This window comes from Leptosomus discolor, chromosome 8 (assembly GCF_034619465.1).
Source record: "Leptosomus discolor isolate bLepDis1 chromosome 8, bLepDis1.hap2, whole genome shotgun sequence".
In the NCBI taxonomy this organism is placed as follows: domain Eukaryota; kingdom Metazoa; phylum Chordata; class Aves; order Leptosomiformes; family Leptosomidae; genus Leptosomus; species Leptosomus discolor.
In genome coordinates, this window is record NC_141398.1 from 11,379,868 (window position 1) to 11,403,282 (window position 23,415).

The following is a 23,415-nucleotide window of genomic DNA, read 5'->3' on the forward strand; positions in this document are numbered from 1 at the left end:
AGCATAACAGCTTCACTATGCAGCTGCCTCAGTGTAATGTCAAGTTGAGTAAGCAGCCTTTATAAATAGAGCTTGGGGATCCCCTGCTCTGTGGAGTTTGCTTTTTATTTGTTTTTCTTTAAGTTGTTAAGACAGAAATAACATGGGCAGGGAAAGAAAGCTACTCGGAGGCAACAGCAGAACCTTGTGTGCCAGGCTGACTGTACACGTCCCCATGCTGCAAGGTCATCCAAGAAGACACTTAATAACATGATGCAACACGCTCTGCCTCTGAGGTGTGCACTCATCCAACGAGGAGTAAGCGGTAGCTCAGCAGACAGCAGCTCACACGCTACACACCGCACACAAATACCACTTGGCAACCTCAGGCAGGTTGCCAATCTGGTCACAGTGTGGTTTCAAAGCTCCAGCCCAGCTCTTTAAAATCCTTACTTACCTGAGGCTCTGGAGGACATCTGTTCTTCCAGACCGTTTTCCACAGAAACACAGCCTACAGCAGAAGCGAGAAGCCAGCCCAAAGGCCGCTGCAGAATGCAGGAACGGCAGGACAGCTGTAACAAGTTGGCCTTAACGGTGAAAGTTAAGCTTTGGAGAAGTAAATGGGCCTCGTAATGCCTGAGTTCAATGGTGCACTGCACCAACCAAGTTTGTTTCAATAACAGAAATGTGAGGAAGTTGGAGTTACATTTGTTTAATCATTAGTTAATGAGAATTTTCTCCCTAGATGTACACGCCGATTGAAGCAGCAGCTGTTTTACCAGTCATCCTTAGCAACCTCTGAGTGACATTTCTGGCGCAGAAGAACATCAGTAGGTTAGCTACAAGTCAGTCTGGTAGCTTTACCTCTTGTTAATGTCACCTAACACTTGTTATTGTAAGACCCTGTTCTTCACTGTTTATTTTTTTTAGCCAAACTTTAGCCATCTGGTCAGCTGTCTCTCCCCTCTTCTCTCCCTCCTGGCAGGCAAAGAGGGAGTCAAGGGGAGATAAGAAGGGAAAAAAAGGTTCATTCTGCAGAACAGAGAAACATTGCTTGACCCTTTTCTCCTCTACCAGTATGTAGAAAATCTAGCTACCAACACATGAAAACTTGCGGTTTCTAAAGTAAATTACTGCCAGCACCTGAAGTTAAATCTGAGTTTGTCGATATCAACATACTTTCGATGTCAGCAAATAACTGAGAAAGCAACTGGCAAAATATGAGTTCCTGCAGAGGACCTGAACCTTCCCCTGCCATCCATTAGTGCAGTACTGACGGTACCAAGAAGCCCACAACACAAATTCACCTAAAACTCCCCAGAATGGCTGCACCCAGCCTTGGGTGCCACACCACAGAATTTGTCAGAGTCCTTTTCACAAAGCTTTACAAGCGAAGCACAGAGTCCTGTAACACTTCCATGCCACATTTAATTAAGGAATATATAACACCACATCTGGGAATTGCACGTCCCACCATCGCTCCTAAGTTCTGATTACATCTTTCAATACTTCGCTACTGCCCATCGACAGCCTCCAAGGATGGTGAGAAGTGTTTTGCAGGTCCTTCTCACCCAGCATCTAATGCACATAGGGGTCTGAAATAGTAGGGGATGAATTCCCTGAGGAGGTATCCTCAATCAGCTTTTCCTTCTTCTACAGCATGCTCAGCCAAGAAGAGAGATACACATCAAAAGCTTTGAAATATACCATAATAAAAGCTTTGAAGGCCACCATAATTCCTGTGTTTCTTAACTTTTGAGGGTTTAACTCTTAACCTTGACTGTTTCAAATATTTTCTGGATGTGTAATTAGGCATTCAAATTACTTTCCTTATTTAGTTCCCCTTTCCCTAACCTCCGTCTACATTTCTGCAGTCAAAAAATGAGTGCTTTGAAGCAGGTATTATCCTTTTCAAGTATCTGGAAAGTACCTTGCATGTAAGTGTACAAAAGAAATCATAATAGAAAAACTGCTCTGTTGCCACCTTTATACTCCTTCCTTTTGGTGTTACAGCCAAAGACCTCCAGGATGGTAACTGCCGATTCCAGCCCTAGTCTGTATGTAGTGTCATGCAACACATTTGTCTCCTGTCCTAATTACTTTACTCTATTTCAATCTCTTTCCCAAGCAGTCGTCCATCTGTTACAGCAGTATTTTACCTCTGCTCAACTGACCTGTCCTCTAGGAGTGAGCCTGTATTGAATTAACTCAGCTTCATTTCAACCCAGGTATCTGTTTACAGCAGCATTCAGGGCTTCTCAACTAGCCCTGTCACATCTACCCCCAGTGACACCACCATTTTTTCTTAATGCAATGAGGAAATCCAAGTGTTCATTTTGGATATGATGGTGACCAAGACCACTGTGATGTATATATACACCCACTCACACATTCCTCTTCCTCAGAAGCAAGCATTCCCTTAGGGATTGGGGCAGGGGATGGGGAGGATTGGTTGGCTTGGGTTTTTTTTGCCTTGCGTTAGCTTTGTAGCCTCGACAGTATTTCTGTAGCCTCATGTTTCACTGTCAGTGCCAAATACCCTACTGTAATACCAGTGAAAGTCTTTACCGAATTTAACTGCCTTCACAGCTGCTCCTTTGGAAACCCGCAGGGTATGCAACACGACAGCATCCAGCAGCAATTCCCACCACCGTTTGCTCAAGATAAATTGCCCAGATTGAGAAATTCAAGACTCGGCTACCAAACTGTACTCTCTTCCTTCGTACCACTCTAGAAGTTTGTCTAGAAGTTTGTCTACATGTTTCTAAGTTGTCAATATTCAATGATCACATGCCACATACAATGCTCTTCCAGTTAAAATCAATGCAATAAAAATACACTCAGCATAAAACAAGCTCTGCAGAATCTCTTCGGGAGAACTGCTGCTGAACAGAAATGTCCAATCTGAAATTTGAGCATGAGACTTCAATTACTCTTTGACTGTTGATCTCAACCCCAAGCATGTTTATATCGATTTCATTCCACTCTGAGATTCCACCTTGGAAGCTCCTTGTTGCTCTGAACCCAGGATCTATAGAGCAGTAACGAAGTTCATCATAAGTGTTTTGCATCTATACGTGATAGAAATGACATACAGGCTGTACCAGCTTCTCAGCTGACTTACAGGAGAATTAGTTTGCCCCGGCTGAAGATCTGATTCAGCATACGCAGCTGTTCCCAACCTTGGGATGCCAAGTGAGGTCAGCACTAATTAAATCTCAGGCTGCACAGCCAGCAGAAATTCAATTTCATCCAGGATCTACAGGCTGAACTTAGCAATTCATAAACACAACTGAAAGCAAAAAAAAGTGGTTATTTCTGTGTTCCTGTATATCAGGTAGCAATTTTAAAGAGGAGATTATGTAATGTGGGAAAGCAGAGGACTACTCTCACAGGATATCCTTTCCACTCTTAAATTCCTGCATAGAGACTATCAGAAAAGAAATGCTTCTCTAAAGTGATTTTTACTAGATGTGATGTAGTAAACTAACTTTAATACAGAACAGTGCAAAATATCACTGATTTCCCAGAGCACGCTCTTCACAGCACACCGTTTTGAAAACATGCACAAGTTCAAATTAACATCCACAAACACACTTGTGCATAAAAACTAAAGCTGTAGAGGATTTGTTTTTTCTTGTGGAAAGGGAAGCTTACACTTCGTGAGTACCTTTATATTTCTGATATACATGGTAGATTTGCAGAGACTTTTTCTGACTTTCCATGGTAAACTGGTCGCTTCTGTATAAAGGGTGTATCAGCTTCCCTCCTCACTCACCAGTAACTGCCCTCAACACCATCATATTTTTTTATGCCACTGTGGGACAGATTTACATGAAAACAGACAGTGCAGCTTTAGGATTTTCAAGCGACTTCAAATGGAAATTCACAATTACAGAGCAACTAAGTAATAAAACTGAAGTCATCAGCACGTTGCCTGCTGGTGAAGAAGTACGAATGATTGAAGTGCATAGCTCTAGGAAACTGCAAAGCAGAAAAGGGAAAAAAAAAAGCTAATCTTAAAAATATTAATATTTGACAGATCAAGGGACTGATTTTCAGACAAACTAAACACCCAGAGCTTCAACAGAAATTAATGCAACTGCTTCTGGCTGGAAACTTGGGAAATGTCTGTTCAGAGTGTGTAAACAACAAGAGGACAGAGAGATCAGGAGATTTTTATCATGTTAGATACAGCAGGATAAGAAAAAAAATCTCATTACAGAACATTTCTACTGGTTTGGATGACATATTCCCAGCTTGCACAGGTGATGCAGATTGTTTTTTCTTAATCCTCCTAAGTTTAGCATCTATCTGAAAAAGACTAATTTTTTTAAAAAAACAGGAAGCTAATCTTTTGTGGTTAAAATTGAGGAGTGTATAAAACGTCTTTCAGCAGTAGGACACCTTTCCTTTAAAAATAGTTATTTTTCAAAAAAGGAGAGGATTTGTGTGGTTTTCTACGGCTCATTTCAGGACTCCTTATGAACAGTTCACTCATTTTGCAGCTTAAGCCCGTGAGCTTCGGGATAACCAAGCACTGCATTAGTGGCAACGCTGCCCAGAGCTGGGACACAGGTCTGCAAGACTTTTATGCAAAGCAGAACTTCTTTAGAGGGTGGTAAACACAACATGCCTTCTCTTTGCAGCTCTTCTGTTACATATGGACTCTTCATATGGATCAAGTTTATCACCTTCAGGGGCTTATCAAAAGGCTTTGGCATCTCCAGATGTCTCTGACATCTTGCTTAATCCCAACGGCGAGATCAACAAACCCACATGTAAGTGGGGTCCTACCTAATACAAATGCCTTTAAAGTCCACACAAAAACTCCCCAGGTGGTATGATTAAGCTCTTTACATACCAAGTCATCACTTCCAATGCCTCATCACTGGAAGCATTCACAGTCATGCTGAACAGGGCTTTGAGCAACCTGATGTAGCTAAAGATGTCCCTGCCCATACCAGGGGCGTTGGAGTAGATGACCTTTAAAGGTCCCTTCCAACCCAAACCATTCTATGAGTCTAAGTCCCCATAATCCAGAAATTAGTTATTTATGTCATCTATGCCATCTGAGGGGAACAAATCAGTCATGTATTTCAGAAAGCGGCAAGCAAAGCTAATTCCAGCCAAAAGCAAAGCCAGACAAGGAGAGAGGTGCAGGGATGGAGCCAGCCGCTCTGTATAGACCAGCGGCAAGCATGCACACTGCCATTAGAGCAGTCCTGCTCCCACTCCACATGCTGCCCAAAACCGTGGATGAGCTACGAGTGCAACTATGAGACAAGTTTCCTGTAGCAGCAGAAACGCTGTGGCTGCCTGTTTCTCAGGCTGCAGCTTCTCACCTCCACAACCCTGGCAGCGACATGGCTGCGGGAAGGGGTGACTGCTCTGCACATCGAATGACTCGAGCCACCAGCGCCTAAGGTCCATCTCCCTCCTGTGCCAGGGCACAGCCTGGAGTTGATCCCAGGGCCCCATGACTCAGCAGGAAGCGCAGCCCAGCAGAGGCATCCCTCTGACTGAGGGGTTGGCAAAACGCGGCCGAGGGGCAGGAGGCAGCACTTGGCGCATTCCTCTGGGAAACCATACCCTGAATTAGCTAATCCTCAACACGCACAGGGCCCTCCAGCTCCCCCAAAACACCAAACTGACCACGAGGTGGAAAGCTATTGCTGTGTTTCAGTTTGCTCCTCATAGGTGCGCAAGGCATGACACTAGTGGTTGGGACACCATCCTGACTCTTCTTAAAACCCTAATTATTAAAGTCATCGACAGGCTCACAAAATCGCTGGACCTTTCCAAACACAAAAACCTCCTCACAAAAGTCTGCATCAAATTTTTTCATCTAGGTTATATGAATTTACCACCACAAGAAGGAAGAGAAAGCCATTCCTGCAAGTGCTGCATCTGCAGCAATTCAACAAGAGGAGGGGAAAGCGTAGTAACAGAGGAGTGGTGTTATTTTTGATGTGGTAGTGAGCTCATACAGCAAAGACCTGTTTTCTGTCAAATTATAGTCATTATTCTTACTAAATAACATTAATTAAAATTTACTGGTCATGTTCAAGTAATTTTACTGAGACAGAGAAAAATTATCTCAAATTTCAGCCAAATATAATGAACTTTTTTTTCTTGAGTCTGCTATGGATCCATGAAAAACCAGCTATGATGAACAAGCAGAAAGAAGTATTAGTTACATTTTGATTAGAATGGAAAACAGATGTGTGGTGATTAATCACGCTCAAGTTAAGACAAGGCCACCCTGGCACAATGAACGCAAGGGTTAGTTCTGGCTCCTTCAATACACCTGAACACGCATCAGGTTACACCTTCATTTCACATCAGAATAGACGTACTAGGGCAAACCTTCCTTAATCCCTCAGAAAGTCCAGAGCTAAAATTATATCCAATTGATACTTACAAAACTTTATTTCAGAGTCTAACTAAACTGGTGCATGGGCCTGTGCTGTCACCACAATCCAAAGAACATGAACAAAAATGGTACATGGGAAGGGAGTAAAAGTTCATTAATTCTCAGCTACTCAAAGCCGGTAAGAGGAGTTTCAGCTGCGAAGAACTGCCAAAGGAGTATCCAATACTGAGTGATAAAAATGACAGATGGAATTCAATGCAGAGAAGTGTTGCACTTCAAAAAAAAAAAACCCAAACCCCACAAACAAAAACCCAACAAAACCCCAAACTTTCCATATAATTACGGCCTTGAATTTTGTCACTCCAAAGGTGGTCAGGTAATACCAGTTCCATAGCAACTCTGCTTTTTAACTGCTCCAGAGCTAAATGGTCACAGGAACTATTTTTAAAGGAATATAAAACAAAGCAGAAAGCATCATTACAACACTATTTAAAGAAACTGTATACCCATATTTTCCATAGTGGGTACATTTGAGGCCCTCAGTCTCAAATGCCATACATAGCAGAACTGGAAAACTTAGAACTGTTGATTAGAACAAGGTTGATTAATGGCAAAAAATTGTTGGAGTGTTTTAAGGAAGCACCACGTAGTGAAGACAGCCCAGCTTCCAGTGGAGGAATGGCCACCTACATCATTCCTAAATCCTTTACATGGATTTCCACCCTGTGAAGAGATGATCTGGGGAGAGGGTGGGAGGGCAACAGAGAGAAATGGCTATTGCGCCTTCAACAGGAGGCTGAAGGTGAATCAGGAGTTCCTTTTACAAAACACCTACAGGGTATAAAATTAAACTTTCAAGTCCAAAATAACAAAAAAGAACTGGTCCCTCACCCAGAGTGCAGCTGAACTGTTGAAACTCATACTTGTGATATCTTCTACACACAGAAAGTCTGAAGAATGTCTAAAGAGCAACTAGGCAGGCTCCTGGAAGGAGAATCCACAGAGGGTGACCAACTGTAAAGACATGACCTCAAAGTCCCTGAAGCACAAAACCACCAGAGGCTGGGAAGCACTCTAGTAGAATACTTGCACGCTTCTTACATTCTTTACTTCAGCAACTATTAGCGGCTGTTGAAGAAAGAAGCGGGAGGATCAGGGCACTGGCCTAGATGGACCTTTGACCTGACCCAGCAAGGCCAGTTTGTTCTATAGCCCATTCGTGATTCAGTTCATGCTTGCCCCCTCTGTAAGAGGGAAGAGGAAAATCTTTCAAAAGTTATCCACTGGGAATAACTGAAATATTTCTGGAAAATAATCTCTACAAAATAAAGCAATCACTTTCACAGTTTCTTTTCATCATGAAAGATAACATAAATTAGTTCTGCACTTACGTGCACTATACCTGTTCGCCATATGTGCTTGCAAGTCTGTGTTTCATTAAAGCACCATAGCAAGATAATGTACATGCACCTTCCCTACAAACAGCTGCCTCTGGAGGATGCTTGGAGTTACTTTCACCCAAATTATTACCTGTTTATTTCTCCAAATCTGCAAACCCATGCTGCAAGGGTTGGGTAGATTATTATTCTTTCTACTTGGTTGCTAGGGATTAGAAAGCATTTTCATCTACTCTCTTTTTAGGAAAAAAGAGTAAGTTTTTATGCTTTTATCATGCTTGTTACCAAGGAATGCTCCCACAGATCCTGCCTGTAGACTCCCTGCATGCTAGTCACCAGGCACGCTAGTCACACTGTGTATGTAATTCAGCTCCTAAAAGGAACATTGTTACAGATTTCAGGAGATAATTAGAAAGTATACTTAAAGAAAGGTAGCAATAACAAAAATTATTAAAAAAAATATCCAGGCTGGAGCTGGAAGCAGAGAATTGAGTGTCTAAATAACCAACATTTGTTTTGCAGGTGCCCAGAGCTGTTCATTCATTCTCGGCAAATATAAGTGGCACACCACAGCCTTCCTACCTGTGAAGTTCAAAGCAGCCAAAGTATCAGGCTGCTAATTCAAGAGAGCATGGGACAATAAACATAAGACTGAGAAAACTGGGCTATTCACTAAGAAGTCCTTAATGGAAGTCTTCCAAATCAAAATGGAAAAGAAATAACCTGTCCTCAGGAGGAACTAATTTTCTTGTACTTGACCAAGACTGTCAAGGAAATGAACCTGAGAAACACAATCCTAATACATCAAAAAGGAAGAACTGAACTAGTCACTTGTAGGACATTTGAGGAGTCAACAAAAGAACATGAACATTGCCTTGCTCCCTGGCATGCACTTGGTTCAGTCCAGTTCAAATGCCTGAACGCCACAAGCAAGCTACCTGCTTTATCAGCCAAGAGGCAGGGGTGTGGGAGACTCAAGTTTGGGGGAAGAAGCCAGGCACTTCCTTGTAACATCGAAATACTGAAAGCCTAAAGCAGATATGGTGCTCCAAAATGGCACATACAAATCTGTGAGGAAATACTCCATCCGTAACTGCTACTTTTATTCAGAAACTAGAGGCTGACAAAAGTAAACATAAGAGTTTCCCTGCATGATTTTCATGCTACTTAACCCCAAGGAATTAATGAAAATAAAAGAGCCAGCAGGATTTCACAGTCTTCATCCAAACCACACTACTGTTTTTCTTCCTAGAAAAAACAAGCCATCCCTGATAAGAAGTACTAAGGCTGTAATAACATCCTATCAATGAGGTAAGAAAGAGAGAAAAGTGAAAAGCAACGTTGTCACGTATGCGCAAGCATGCCAAGAACAGTGGTACAAAACCCCGACAGACACGATGAGGTCGCTGGGACGTAGCTGGGTCGCTGTAATGCTAGCTGTGACATGTGTAATGAAGGCAGAACTGACAAGTGAAAGTCACAATTTCACTATCTACCAAGAAGCCAGTGTGAAAGGGGTGAATGCTGACATGCACCACAGCCACCTCTGATAAGGTATCGCATTTAGATGCCCAGGATGTGCAGCCACCCTGAAAAACAGACCCCTTGTTTTCTCAGCAGGGAGAGGGCAGGTATGGCTGCAGCTGGCGAAGCGTCTCTCTCCTCCTTTTCCTTGTTATTCACAGGAAACACAGAAAAGGTCTTCCCAGCTGGGAGTTTAATGTCAAAGTAGAGCTGACCTGACCCTCAAAGGGAGGGATTGGCGAGAGCCTGCGAGCGTGGTACCGGGGCTGCTGGACCACCTGCCACCGGCCCACCCGCCAACAGGGACACAGGCAGCGGCCGCCTCTGTGAACGGCTGGCTGTGTGGCATCAGGCTCACCAGAAGAGCAGGCAAGACAAAAAAGTTGACAGCAGCAGTGGGAGAGACACAAAGAGAAAAGAAATCCTCCTCTTCGGCGTTCGCAGCTCAGCACGTAACACAGCAGCTCTGCAACGCGGGAAGCGGCCCGCTTGCTCTGAGGGAGGTCTTGTCAGAAACACCACACTGGGAACCAGAGTAAAGCTGGAACTTTCCCCTTCTCCTGGGAAGGGATGCACCTGCACGTCTGATCTCCAGGTAACAGGCTGGTACAAGTTACCAAAAAGCACAATCTCATTTGAGTGCAAGACCGGCACTCTGTAAGGGTAGAACGGACCAGCTCTCACCCCAAACCGTCTTACAGGAGGTGAGGATTTGCCCGGAAAGTCTTGTGCTCCAGCATCCAGAATTCCTGCCTCACTCCTAGCAAAGAGCTTGGGCACAACCATCTCCAGTTGCTTCTGCCCGTACAATGGGCCTGAGAGCCAATGGAGGTAACTCATAGCCTGAATCTTACCTGTTCTTACCAAACTTCATTCCAGCATAACTTCACAGGACAAGTAAATTTATATATACAAATCACATTATTAGATCCTGATAGAAACTACGAAAAAAGAAATCAGTGCAACTGTTTTCAGAGCTTGGGAAAGAACCAGATTTCACTAAAAGCCGCTGTCATCCAAGAATGACTATCACGACTCTGAAGACAGAAACCAGAAAGGGACAACAGAGAGTACATGTACTTCTCAGCCAGGCAGTTCCTCTCCCTAATCTGTTCCCTTTATGGCCAACGGGAACGAGAGCAATTCAGGGCAGGAATATATCTGAGATGCTCTGAAGTGCCCTCTAGAGAGGCTCTGCTCACCCATGGCAGAGGGAGCCCAGTGGCTAGCACAGCCACCAAGCTGCATGCCTGGCGTGACTTGAAGGCTGACAAGGAGAGGACTCGTGGCACTGATACAGCAGTAAAGCTTCACCTAGAACCAGTTATTTTCCTACATGCACCATGGTTAAAAGCAACTCAAGCAATATGAAAAAGAGGAACTACTACACCCAGAGCCTTGAAGCTCCCTGTCAGCTGAATTAGGCTTGTAAGGCTCCTATTCCTTTCCTGCAATAAGGAGAAGAGGAAAGTAGAGAAGAGAGAGGAACTAAGACCATGCCATTTTCTTCTTGTTGGGTTTGGGGTTCTGGCTTTTTTGGAGGTTTGCTTTTGCATGTTGGGGCTTTTTTTAGAGTAAAAATAGGTGTTCTCAGTCTTCATTAAACAGATGCAATTACAAAAATCCTTGTTCTGTGTAGCATGTCCTTTTCTGTTTGATGTTTGGTTTTGGTTTTCCCTACAGAGAAATTTAGGAACTGTTTGGGCATTTCTGTATTTGGATTGCTCACCCCTCCTGCCTCCCCAACAAGCTTCCCCAGGGGTCAGCTGGAAACGGTACCCGGCGCCCCAAGGTAACAGGCAGCTAGTCAAACAGGTACTGCCAGCTCACAGACAGCCTCTAGGTCCTCTTAGCTGGTACCAAGTTATATGTATTTTACTGGCTTTAAAACAAAAAGATTCAACCTCACAGCTGTTAGGTTAGGAAAATGCCCCTAAAGTCTTAGTAAAGATATCTAAATGCTCTGGCAGGGGGGTTGGACTACATGATCTTTCGAGGTCCCTTCCAACCCCTGACATTCTGTGATTCCACGATTCTGTGACTGAACGTTGACTAAGGAGCCCGAAGCATGCAATGTACAGAACAGAAAACCACACACACCACCTGAAGCACAGAGACACCATATAAACCAGTCAGACCATGGTGACAGTAATCCGCAGACCACTAGCCCCAGAGTGAAAATCCAGGAGCGCCAGACACTGCTACCACAGTGCCCCGCAGTGTGTTATCTGTGGTAACCGTGGGTGCTTGTGTACTCATCGCTTGTACTAACCTTTGGACAAAACCGCACCATGTGCTCACATCCTGGGCTTTAGGGAGCTGTTCGGAGCACCACTGTGGGTCCCCTGTCCCAGGGTACATCACCCCTCAGAACATTACAGTAGTACCTGGCTACTCCAGCAGAGATAGATTTTATTTCCTCGTCCACTCTTTTTGGATCTCAAATATTTTTAATATACTGGGAATTCTAATATATTTGGATTAATTAAAAATTAAATAATAATTTTTAATATATTGCTGTTGAAGTGAACAACATACAGCAGAACTCCTTTGTGAGGGTTTTAACAAAGGTTTTCAGGTTAGTTACATATGACGCTGGACCCTTCATGCAAACATACCCATGTTTTCTACAGCAAGTTTTTCCTCAGTGCAACACCAAACAGTCCAAAATTAAAAAAGTAGGGAAGCCTCCTGATGTGTTTCTGATGCAGTTACAGGGAACCACTCACGCATGCTCCTCTGAGCAGCAAGAGGCAGAAAAGCAATGACAGCTGGCTGCTTCCTTGCCAGCATCGTCACCATCCTCCCCTGCCTGGAACAGCCCGTTCAGCTCCGACACCCTGCAGAATAAGCTCCACTGCTAGAAGGGCCGAGGAAAACCCCAGCCCTCGGGCACGGGTGACATCAGTCCCAGGCCTCCTCCCGTGCCCAACCTGCTGAGAAGCTTTCTGCACTCTCAGCTGTCCCTGTTTCACACAAAGTCAAGCGGTAGGCAAATCTCTCCAGTGGTTATTTGATGCTGAACCTAAATTTAGGATTATGGAAGAAGTAAGGAACACATTCAACATTTATATTTTCCTCCTCAGCACAACAACAAGTTAACTTGATACAGCAGTTTTAGACGTTCTGAAGTTATAACTGGCCCTTAAAGCTTAAGTGTAATCCTTGTCAACAGCCATGGGGAGAAATAAACCTGCAGAAACAGATTTATTTTTTTTAAAGCACACAGTTTACCAACACACTGCTCTTCATGCTTTAATAGCAAGACCAGAGCTAAATATTTAATGTCTGAAAGGTTAAAAGAAACTCGATACATAACTTCATACATACCAGCCTCATCTCAAACTGCTAAATATGAATTGACATGGCTTATGACAGCCTACCACTTACAATAGCATGCTGCTCAGCCACAGTAACTTCTGCTGAGGTTTTAAATTAAGAGGTTGTAACTTAATCTCTTCGGAGCCTAAAATTTTATGTGCCTTGTTGAGTCTTTAGCAGGAAAAAAAGAGACTTAAAGGAGCTGTTATCATTATTAAAAGAGATGCTGTACATAAAAAAAAGAAAAAACAAACTAAAACCAAAAAACCACCCTCTCCCAAAATACCCAAGAAAAACCCAGAAAAGGACAGCTCATGATTAAAAGTAACACTTGAAGACATGAAAAGCTGTGAAATAAAGGAAGTCTTCTGCAGTACATAACATTTAATAATACTTAAGATATCACCAATTAAATATTCCAAAAATCTCATCTCTCTCTCTCTGTTCCAGACAGAGGTACCATGATGTCCTCGTTTTTATGAAGCTCACACAAGTACAAAACCATCACAGCAATGAGCGAGGGGATTCCTTCACCACTGATGCCCACATCTGAGCACGGCATGTTCTAAGCCCAAGATGAGCACTTTATCTAAATGCTTCCAAAGGTACCGTCGCAGTATTTTGCATTATAGTACACATATTCTTCTAGACACTGAGTGGATTTGGTGGATATCTCACTTAAAAGCCTTACAGAAGATGACATACATTACATCAGAGAACAGTGACACCTATTTAAATTAAGTTCCTCAGTCTTTGGAGCATTTCTTTCAAGAAAGAAAGAAATTGAGAGGCACCCAATTTACAAATTAAATCATCTTAATTTCCACTGAAATAAAAGAAGCTGCACATTGAAAAAGATGAAATGGATATAAATGAGAGAGGAATAGGATAGCTGGAGGCAAGGAAGAACAGTACACATCATTTGTATGCCATGATGAAAACTCGAAAACACAGAGCAACTATTTCTTCACTGCTGAAGTATGAGATAACTTTATATATCATAGTGGAAAAAAGTTAATAAACCAGATAAAAAAATCAGTCCAACAATGTTATGAAACCACATGTACTTATACCAACTTCTATTGCAAAATCTTGAGATAGTAACAAAAATGAACCCTCCTTCTAGTACGTATAAGGACTGAAACAACATAGCCCTGGTCTGAAAAGATGATACCCGTGTACTTGGCCTTGCAGTGAGCTCACAAAAAGTTAGAATCCATTTGAAGCATCACTGACCATGAGTTTGCACATTCTGCTTACCATTTTCCGAAACAAGCAGACCGAAGCAGACTGCTAACGTCCAAAGACGCCTCTCCTGGCCTTGCATTTCAATGACATGCATGCATTCTCTTTTTTAAGCTAATATGAAATAAATCATCACAAGGCATACTGGAGTATACATTCATCTGTGGTACATGATAGTCAAGCAACAGATCAACCTTATCCATCAGAAAGCAGAAATCAGACATGCAATGAAGGAGAAAAACCCACCACCCAGGAGAGGATACAGTGAAGAAGTGTTTCCCTATTTATTCCCCAGCAACTCCCTCAGTAATCAACCGGAGGAAAATATCAGCCCAGACATTCTCTGGGCATGTAGAGGTTTTTTTTTAGTATTTTGTTAGTACTAAAGAGGTTACACAAATTTTGCCTTACGCTAAAAATCTTCTGCAGGGCTTCCACCCAAAAGCATGACATGTAAGGGATTCATTCTGCAGAGAAGCCTCCCCTCCACAGCAGCACAATGCCTTGCTTTATGAACTAGCATCATATCTGCTCTTTTATTACACTAGAAATACGTTATAGGGAAATAAGCATCACTAATCCAGTTCTTTCTCTAAAAATTCTGGGAAGTGAGAGCCACAACTTGCATTGCAGCCACTTCCAGGATCACTACTGCAGCAGCTTGAATTTCAGCAAATCTAGAGCTAAAATCTACACCTGAGCAAGATGAAGAACGTCACATTTCTAAACACAAAAGCTAATAGACAAAAACGATATAATTAATGTTAATGAAGTCTTTAGTATACATGCTTAGTGGCTGTTGGTAAGTCAAAACAAATTTTGTCCATGCATCTTAGAACATCTCAGGGATGCAGGAACTATATTTACACTAATTCCACTTGAGCAACATCATCATCCCTCCGCCTTCCTTACAAACAAGGCTAAATCAATGGCAGGGCTGAGAATGAGATCCCAAAGAAATACCAACATTTCCTACTCCAAACCCACAGCTTTTAAGTAGCAGCTCTTAATTTCTCTTCCACAGTTTAGGTGCTTAGTTCTGTTTTACTCTAACAAGTGTTGCAAGGTAAAGCTTAAAATAGGCCTGACTGGTGCACAGTTTCAAGAAGACTCATCTAAACCAAATTCATTTGTTCGGTTTACAACTTCTGCATAGAACAGCTTTAGATGGAGGCAGGAAACAAATCAATCTGTTCTTTTCCAAGTGTAAAGCTAATTGATTTGAAGATATTAAATATGAATTTAACTTTTTTCCCCCTAGTTAAGGACTTGAACATGCTGTGCTTCAGTCTAAAGAGAAATGAGTTCAACTGTTTGAACACAGACCATAAGAGTAAGAACTGCTTTGTCTGTCAATATAAAAATCTATAAAGTAAATGGGAAATGTAAATAGCTAAAAAGGCAAACTACATGAAAACTAACAGCTATTGATGTAGGAGATCGCATGAAATTTGTTATTTTATTTTCCTTTTAAGGAAACTACACAAACTACTACACGTAACGAAACTTAGGATACCCCCTTGAAAATTTGGTGACTGTTATCACAGAATAGTAAGGGTTGGAAGAGACTGGAGATCGCACAGCGGGTCGCACAGGATCGTGTCCAGGCGGATTTTGAATATCCCCAGGGAAGGAGACTCCACAACCGCCCTGGGCAGCCTGTTCCAGGGCTCTGTCACCCTCTGACCAAAGAAGTTTTCCCTCATGTTCAGGCAGAACTTCCCGTGTTCCAGTTTGTCCTGTCGCTGGGCACCACTGAAAAGAGCCTGGCGCCATCCTCTTGACACCCGCCCGTTAGATAGTGATAAGTGTTGATAAGGTCCCCTCTCAGCCTTCTCTTCTCCAGGCTAAAGAGCCCCAGGTCTCTTATGATGAAGTAAAAGCAAGTTTGTCACATTCATACCTAGCTATACAGCAGTAACAGTTTCTATAGATTCCTCCCCTAGCAGGATGTCTACAGCCACCCATAAGCAAGCCACCCAAGTCTCAGCCAAGTGACCTCAGAGTCATGAGCTGTGACTTGGGAGAGACTGATGCCCACACAACTCCCAAGGTGAGAGAAAGGCCACATCAAGTACAAGCAATGCTGAAGGGAGCTTCGCATCTCATTGTGGATCTGCAAAATCCCAGTTATGAAGCATCATCAGTGGCAGAACAAGGTGATGATGTTGCCTTGATCATGGAGTTTTGCAGCTCAGAAATTGATATGGTTTTACTCCGAATGCCCCCTGCCTGCTACACACACACACACAGGGACTTCTCAAAACATTTAATCACAAAGAGCTACCACAGGTCATGGAGGACCAGCCTCAGCAACACCTCCTCTAGAATTCCACAGGAACATCTAGAGACAATTCCTAGGCTGTGCTCAGTTATTTATTGGGCAAGTATTTCTCAAAATGTAATTGAAGAATATGGAAGTCATTCAAAAATGCCTAAAGCATCGATCAAAATAATCAATTATTTACTTGCTTTTCTAAAAGAAGAACCAAACACACCCCCACCCCCCCCCCAAAAAAAAAACACCCACACAAATGGTGGTTTGATCCTGGCTGTATGCCAAGTGCCCACCAAAGCCGCCCTATCACTCTCCCCCTCCTCAACTGGACAGGGGAGAGAAAAAAATACAACAGGCTTGTGGAGTTGACATAAGGACAGGGAGATCACTCAACATTTACTGTCACAGGCAAAACAGACTCAACTTGGGAATAATGTAATTTATTACCAATTAACTGAGAGAGGAGTAATGAGAAATAAAACAGAATCTTAAAACACCTTCCCCCCACCCCTCTCTTCTTTCCCGGGCTTAACTTCATTCCCAATTTCTCTCCCTGCTCTCCCCCAGCAGCGCAGGGGGACAGGGAATGGGGGTTAGGGTCACTTAATCGCACTGCTGTTTCTGCTGCTCCTTCCTCCTCAGGGCGAGGACTCGTTTCCCCTGCTCCAATGTGAGGTCCCCCTCACAGGAGAAAGTCCTCCATGACTTCTCCAGCATGAGTCTTCCCACGGGTTCAGTCCTTCATGAACTGCTCCAGCGTGGGTCTCCTCCATGGTGTGCAGTCCTTCAGGAACCGACTGCTCCAGCATGAGCCCCCTCACCGGGTCTCTGGCAGCAAACCTGCTCCAGCGTGGGCTTCTCTCTCTCCACAGGCCACAGGTCCTGCCAGGAGCCTGCTCCGGTGCAGGCTTCCCACGGGGTCACAGCTGCCTTCAGGTATCCACCTACTCCGGCGTGGGGGCCCTCCACGGGGTGTAGGCAGTCATCTGCTCCACCGCCCATGGGCTGCAGGGGCACAGCCTGCCTCACCGTGGTCTTCACCACAGGCCGCAGGGGAATCGCTGCTCTGGCACCTGGAGCATCTCCTCCCTCTCCTTCTGCACTGACCTTGGTGTCTGCAGGATGTTTCTCTAACATATTCTCACTCCTCTCACTCGTTGCAATTACTGCTGTGCAACAACTTTTTTTCCTCTCCTAAATACATTATCCCAGAGGCGAAAGACACTGTCGCTGATTGGCTCGGCCTTGGCCAGCGGCGGGTCTGTCTTAAAGCCGGCTGGCATTGGCTGTATCGGACATAGGGGAAACTTCTAGCAGCTTCGTACAGAAGCCACCCCTGTAACCCCCCCCTACCAAAACCTTGCCACGGAAACCCATTACACTCCCCAACCAAATCCACAAAGACCTCATCATAGTAGATACCACTGTTGTTACCAGCTATTTACAGAGGGGTCCATTTTTGGGCTCTATTATGAGCAGTTTAAAGAGTTTAAAATGTTACAAAATTCTTCTCACTCACTCATCTCAGAGGTTAAATTTACAATATCTGTTTCTCTTTAGATCACAAAAACATGGCCCATCTACTCCTAGCAATAGCAACATAACTCAGACATGAAGCTACAATTTTTGAAGCTGGAATTGCAGTATATTTCAGTAATTTCAATTTAATGCATTAACTAACTTAGTCCTCCTTCTTGGTGCGATTTTATTTATTAGCAGATGTACAATACTTTCAAAGCACCAGGTAGATGGTAATACGCAAAGAATAAAAGCACTATTGCATTGTGTTAGAATTTTTAATCTTCAAAGACAGGTGTTTAGACTGCATGAAAAAAACACTTCCAAAAAAAAGATCCACAAATCAGTAATATGGTACTCTATAATTAATTTAAAAAAAAAATATCTGAAACAAGTCTAAATAGGTTGGTGTTTGGGAATGGTACGCAAAGTATCATACTACTCATTTTCCTTCCTGGCTTTAGGAGGAGATGCTTTCCTTTATGGTATCACCAAAGATGACTGAGGATTTTGGTTGGTTGTTTAGAAACAAGTTTTGTTTTAAATCAGACTATGTTTTAAGAGTCAAAAGTAGATGCCTCCTACCTTGCAAATTTTAACATATTGTATGAAAAGGGGGGGGGGTGGGGGGGGGGGGTGGAGAAAGATTCAAAAAGAGGATATCCCAATTCAAAGATGTTTCACTAGTTTCTGCAGCACTTCCTGGTGTAAGGCAAGTCAGATAAGCTTTCACATTTTAACAAAAAGCTTCCGAAGGCAAGAAAAGCATCCCACTAGCACACTCCACAGCAGTCCTTTCAAACCTGGAACAAGCCCCTTTAAAGCAGGAATCCACCGCTTCAAAGCAATAATGGAAGCTCCACAGCATCTTGGTTCTTCTTGCTGCAATGCCTATTTTAAGGACTATAATTTAAATGAAATATGCAGAGACAAATCTTGGAAATTTCCCTGTTTTGTCTCAAACACCTTCTGAAATCCTAAAGGACCGGCCCCAAGGTTTCTTGGTGAGATCACAGAAGGCAAATCACAGGTTATGGGGAAGTACCATGCTTCATCCCCACAAAGGAGGCTGACTAAAAGCATGCACAAGGAGTACAACAAAAGTCTAACATTTCAGTTTAAAGAGGTGTACATTTTTAGAGCAAAACCACAAGTTATTTATACGGATAGATTTTCACAGAGCAATCTGATCTGGGAACCAGGGGATTTTACTTAGAGCATCTGTGTTCCACATTCTCAGGAAAGAAAATTTAAATAATCCTAAAAAGCTGGAAAAGGTATTTTTATCACAGCATTTGCAGCTATGTCATGTTTTTCTTAAATTGAAAGAGAGTTGAACCAGATATCTTCAATCACATCTGGAAGCAGGCCCCAGTACTGTGTGCACTACCTTAACTAGAACTCAAATTATTTTATTAAAAAAAGCCTAAACCTTCCCCCAAGCTCTGGCATTCCTTTTCACATTTTTTCAATTTGTGTGTGTGTGATGTCAGTTTACATCTAATAAACATGTTGTTTATTATCTTCATTTAAGCCAGGACTTCTACCAAGTTACAGCAAGTCTTAGGAAGCATGTCATGATTACAAATCCATAATGCATGCAGGATCCTTGTGCAGCACCATTAAATCCATTAATCACCATCGTTTCTGTCCCAATTATGCTAAGAAGATATTTGATAAAGCAATTTCATCTCACCTCTCTCTCTACCCTGTTACCATCAGTGCAAAGAAGGCAAAACCACAGTGCTTCCGACAAATTCTCTAGGCACCTCTTTTGTTCTCTTTAAATTAAATTGGAATCGGTTGCATGTTTTGCTGAACTGCTAATGCTCTCCACATGTTCCCTCTCTCAAACTGAAAATGTATTCTATTAGGAATGCCTAACACTGAGCAGAAAACTCAAATGCCCTTCAAACAACCTAAAGTACCTCTCTTTCTTGATACTTTCAATGGAACGCATCAATCACTACCTGCCCAAACGAAGAGCTCACAGTGCCACAACCAAGCTTCCTTTAGAAAAGCCTTTTAATTAGAATCTTAGTGTATTCAGAAACTCCCTTACCAAAAGCAAGCTGTTTATTTTAAATTCAATATTCATTCTATGATTCCCTTCAAAAAACAAAACAAAACAAAACAAAGTTTTAAAGTACGAACTAGAGGAGCTTCACAGTGTTCACGGCTACGAGAACTCTACTCCAGCACTCAGAACACTGCAAACACACATATGCCAGACAGATGCCCGTTGCCCCTTGTGCTGTCACCGGGCACCATTAAAAAGAGCCTGGCCCCATCCTCTTGACACCCGCCCTTTAGATATTGGTGTCGATAAGGTCTCCTCTCAGTCTTCTCTTCTCCAGGCTAAAGAGCCCCGGGTTTCTCAGCCTTTCCTCATAGGAGAGATGCCCCAGTCCCCTCATCATCTTAGCAGCCCTCCGCTGGTCTCTCCCCAGGAGTTCCCTGTCCCTCTTGAACTGGAGGGGCCCAGAACTGGTCATAGTGCTTCAGATGTGGCCTCACCACGGCAGAGCAGAGGGGGAGGAGAACCTCCCTCGACCTGCTGGCCACACTCTTCTTAATGCACCCCAGGACACCATTGGCCTTCCTGGCCACAAGGGCACATGGTTGGCTCATGGTCAACATGCTGCCCATGAGGACTCCCTTGTCCTTCTCCACAGAGCTGCTCTCCAGCAGGTCAACCCCCAGCCTGTACTGGTGCATGGGGTTATTCCTCCCCAGGTGCAGGACCCTGCACTTGCCCTTATTGAACCTCATTAGGTTTCCTTCTGCCCAGCTCTCATAAGAGGATAATCTACATTTTTTCCCCACTTCTGTCCATGTATCTTTAACTTCTCTGCAACAAAGTGCCAGATACATTTATAGACTCAAGACATGACTTTGTCTCTCTGAAAGCACTGTGGTTCCACCAGGGAGGAACTTGCATCTCAAGCACCTGGAGGAACAGGTCATACCAGAAGGTTCAACAGATGCATAAATATTTGCAGAACCTAATCCTGTCTGCTGTAATACATGCAACAAGTCCACATAATGGATAACAGAAGGGAAAACCATACATGGAAAAAAGGTCTAGTTGCATACTTCAGCCATTACAGGACAAATAAAAACAGCTGGCTTCTACCAGCCTCCTAGTTACAACAAGCTTACAACTCCCCTCAGGTATCCCAGAACAAAGGGAGCTCAGGAAGATATTTATGGCTACATTTCATAAAAGATATCAAGACCGAGGGAATGTCAAAAAGACAATCTGAAGAACCGCGTGGAAAGGCTGGGTTATTGGTGCTAGCACTGCTGGTTAAAGCAAATGCCCTAAGATTAGGGGCTAGATACAGCCACCGGCCAGCATGGCAGCTATTGTGTCACATACTTGGGAATAATCCACTGCTGAGAACCCGTGGAAGGACAGGAAAGAGCAGGCACACTGTAAAGCACTTAAGCACTGTGCTCCGGTAAACCTGCAACTGCCCATGGGCAAAAGCCAATAGAAGGGGATTATAAAATGGTTATAACAACTAATAATGAAACTATATTATACGTTTAGTAAGATTCTTGCAATACCATACTTGTATGCTGTTTAGGGACCTCACTGGATCAAGCTACAAAACGTAATACACAAATATCTATGCAAATTATTTTTAATCTATAGACAGATACAAGACAGAAGGAGCTATAACCATACAAAAATGTAATTTGTTAATGCAAAAGCATTTTAAATAACCAATTAAGGGGGAGTTGGAGGGGTGTGGGTTTTGTTTGGGTTTTTTGTTGTTGGTTTTTGTTTTTTTTTTTTTAATAATAAACTGACACAAAGGAGAAGTAAAATTTAAAATACACCTTGCAACATTTGCTGACCTTCCAAGCTACAGTACTCTGAGCAACCCCAGGCCAACATATGAATTCAGAATTACATCAACCTTTGTTATTTGCATTCCTCTTGTATTACATTGTATTAACACCTGAAGCTTATGTTAAACTTCTTTTGGCAAAATCATTCTAAATCATTGTCATGGGTCCCTGTTCAAACCTCACTCTCATTATTGAGAACAACACTCATGATTCCCCATCATAGGCATAAGCATTTTAAAAGAAAGCATGGGACTCTCTTGAGGTAGGTACTGCGTCTAGATATGTAAGAGTAAATGGTGCCTTCTCCCTCAGAGACCACCTCAGATTTTGAGAGAAAACTACCAAGCAGCAACGTACAGACAAATGAAGCAGCAGCGGCAAACAGGGGTGTCCAAGCAAGGACATAATGAGTAAATCAAGTCACTGTCCAGGATGAGTAGAGCTTTTAAAGATCTTTAAAACTTCACTGTCAAAAGAGTTACTCAAACTAAAACCTTCCATTTAGTTTCAGGGGCTAAAGTTTTTGGGACTGTTGGTGTTCGCCCTGTAAAGCTACATCCTCATTTACACTGGACTTCATCAAGGCCTCAGCTGAGCCCTGTAATTGTTAAATATACACAAATTAAAATTATGTTAAGACACAACTAAATGCAAACAAGGAAAATCATACGGCTGCCAAAAATACCAGAAAGACTTTTCCCACAGGGTATTAACTCACAATGAGTCTAATTTGAATAAAAGGTCAAATTTGACAGATTGTGGAAAAAACCCAATTGACATTGTGATTTAAGGACTGATCTTCCTCCACTAAGGTCTTTTAAAATCAACAAGTACGAAAGTACATCTATAATTTTCAATTAGTTATGTTCTATGAACAAAACTGGTTTCAGCAATAGTCCTTCCATATAAAAAAACACTGCAAATATTACAGTTTGTATTAAACCCACTTAAATTTCATTTTTTACATTACCTTTTAATTAGTCCTGACAATTTAATCAGGATTGAGCCAAAATAGGAAAAGAAGTAGAGTGATATTTAAGAGAAAATGTATTCCTCCATGCTGAAAGTCCTTATTGTGAACATAAAACAAGAACTCAAATTGACAAAAAAAAAAAAGTATTAAATTGAGTGAGATGCTTAAGAGTAACTGGTATGCAATATGGCAGAAAATACCACTCACTAACAACTTCTGCAGTAGTTATTAATCTTTATTCCTTTCATGCCCTGTTTAAAACCAAAAAAATCCACCCCAGTTGACATGGGACTTGCTAAAGCCTCCCAAGTCTCATAAAATATTGGCCTGTAGTCAGTACATCCTCTGACACTAAAGCCCAACAAATTCCCCAGAGATCTGAAGTCACTAATGATGGAAAACTTTATCTGAACATAAACACTTGTGTATTTCCCACAATTTAAAAGCACAACATGTTAGGGAGAAGGAAAAAAAAAAAAAATATTGGTCCAACTTCCAAATGGGACAGTTTATAACAGGAAAATTATTTTATACCTCTCAGCTCTTCAGAGCAAAGTAAAACCCTGAAGGCAAGGATGACAGGAGGCTCTGAAGCAAGGGCACTACAGAACAAAGCACATCTCAGAAAGTAGTCCTAGCTACCTACTGAGGACTTTGCAGAGTCAGTAACATTGCTAACCACAATGCTTTCCAAAGATATTGTGAAGACTGAAAAAAAAAAATAGCCAAAGCAACACGTTTTATTCCATGTAACACCATCTCAGATTGCTCTAGCTCCTGGCTTCTACTCCAAATATGTAACGTATCTTTTAACCTCTAAACCTAGTGCTTATATTTCAAAAAAGATGTTCATAGGCAGCTGAAGTGAAAGTACACACAAGATGAAGAAAAGCACCCACTGTGCAAGTGAAACCACCCTCCTATCCCGTGACAAGTGTAACTG

General features: G+C 42.6%; 1 protein-coding gene across 4 annotated transcripts in view; it reads right to left on the minus strand.

Moving 5' to 3' along the window:
- Positions 1-23,415, minus strand: part of FHOD3 (formin homology 2 domain containing 3) — a 386,715-nt gene that overhangs the window by 310,487 nt on the left and 52,813 nt on the right. The gene's annotated exons all lie outside the window — the stretch shown is intronic.